We start from the raw sequence: 2,399 nt of genomic DNA, 5'->3' as shown, positions 1-2,399 counted from the left end.
GTTATACATCCTGTCAGTATCAAAGTACTGACTACTGAGCTGACGATACCTTCGAAGGCTGATAGTCCACAGCAGCAGTACCGATCCAGTGCTGAAAAAACTTAAAACAACTTATAAATTTCATTCGTCCGAAGCGGTTTTCTGGATTTACCTTCATCGGGAACGCTCAAGGTCGAATATTTAAAAACCAAAGGTGTATAAGAGCCGAAACGGTTGAAGAGCTATATGACGAAACAGGACATAAAAAATAATACTAGTAGCCAAAACCACCCCAGGTCAACTTTGCCAGAGGGAGTTGAAACCTTAGTTTCTTTATAGTTTTTAAATTTTTAAACCGACAATTTAAGAAAGGTTTGTTATAAATCCTGTCAGTACCAAAGTACTGATTATTGAGCTGATGATACCTTAGAACTATATGACCAAAAAGGACCAAAAATAATAGCTAAATCCGTCTAAGGTCAACTTTGGTTTCTTTATTATTTTTTTTTATTAATCGTTGGTAACATGTTCATATACGTCATTTTGAATGGCGCAGCATCTCTGACTTATCTCTGGCAAATGAAAACATTGATTTTCATAAGGTGAAGATATAATCTTTCCATCAGTTTAATTGAGGTCTGGAGTTGGCATGTCAGTAACTGCTAGTAGTCCTTTGTTAATTTATGTATCGTTGTCATTTTGCTTAGTTTCTTTTGTTACCTATTCTGACATCGGACTCTGACTTCTTTTAAACTGAGTTTTACTGTGCGTATTGCTGTGTGTTTGTTTATTCTATATTGGCTAGAAGTATAGGGGGAGGGTTGAGATCTCACAAAACATGTTTAACCCCGCCGCATTTTTGCGCCTGTCCCAAGTCAGGAGCCTCTTGCCTTTGTTAGTCTTGTATGGTTTTTTTTTTAATTCTAGTTCATTTATATGTTTTGGAGTTTAGTGTGATGTCCATTTTCATTGAACTAGTACACATTTTTGTTTAGGGGTCAGCTGAAGCCCGCCTTCGGGTGCGGGATTTTCTCGCTGTGCTGAAGACCCATTGTTGGCACTCGGCTGTTTTCTGCTCTTTGGTCGGGTTTTTGTCTCTGACACATTCCCCATTTCCATTCTCAATTTAATTCACGATTAGTCATGTTATACAAAATAGAAAATGAAAAAGTTACAATACACAAGAACAACAAATTAATTCCACAAAAAAGAACAACAAAACATTCAAATCTAACTGTTTCTAACTTCCATTATGCAAAACAAAATACAGAAAAGATTTTCCCCAAAGAACAATAACCGATTAGAACAGACTACCCAAAAACATCATAAGTAGACTTTCTTAAATTTTATATCTAAAAACATATTAATTAAATCTTTTGTACATTTTTTATATTCAATTTTCCTATACTAAAATATATAATTAATCTATGTCTTGCTGTAAGAAACCCTCTTGTTGCATAATCTCCAATCTGCTGATGAACGTTAAGTTACCAACAATCAATTTGCTGAAGTTGGTCTCTAAATAATAGATGTAGTACTTTCGGGTTATATTTCTTTCAACGGCTAACTCGTGTAGAGCGAAATGCCACATTTTCCCGATATTCATTTCAAAATTCCTTCTGCCCCCGACAAATGAATGGTCGCCACCTTATTAATAGTACACCAATTTGTGATATCTAAAGAGAGCATTTGAAGTTAAATGACAAATTTTGCTTTATAACAGGTAATCCATATACAATACATACGGCTGCTGTCTTTGAAGCTGCTGAAATGTAACTACTACAAGTATGCCTTCCTTTATATAAAAGAGGGGCGAAAGATACCAAAGGGATATTCAAACTTATAAGTCGAAAAAAAAACCGCAGATGTCATGACAAAAAACGAATAGACACAACAGTACACTCAACCAGGGGTAATCTCATGTGCGCCGCAAGGGTAAGCAGATCCTGCTCCACTAGTGGCACATATGCACCGTATTGCTCATGCAAGTACGTACCCGGTGCAAAAATCTAACTCCACATGAATATTAATTTTGCATCCCATATAGTCGCATCCTTTCTCATGAAAGGACTTTCTATTTAACGAAAGAAATCCATGTAACCATAATACGAAACCTCTCCTTATCTCTGGACTAAAATTTACCGAAGTGCAAAAATATTCATGTTTATGCTACATAACATTTTATGAACTGGGATAAAAAACAAAAATGTTTTAAAGATCTAATATTTTTTTCAAACCCTAACTGCTGCGCATGGAAAAAGGTATACGGCTATGGTTATTGACGAGAAGCTTTTTCTCAGGGTGATTTTTGGAGTCAACAGCGTTAGATAGAATTCAGTAGTTCTTACATTCGCCTTTTCACCTTCCTGACAAAAGTGACAATAGACAGTCAAGATAAACAAATATTTCAAAATCTGAAA

This window comes from Mytilus californianus, unplaced genomic scaffold (assembly GCF_021869535.1).
Source record: "Mytilus californianus isolate M0D057914Y unplaced genomic scaffold, xbMytCali1.0.p SCAF_3, whole genome shotgun sequence".
Taxonomy (NCBI): Eukaryota; Metazoa; Mollusca; class Bivalvia; order Mytilida; family Mytilidae; genus Mytilus; species Mytilus californianus.
This window is presented reverse-complemented; position numbering follows the sequence as displayed.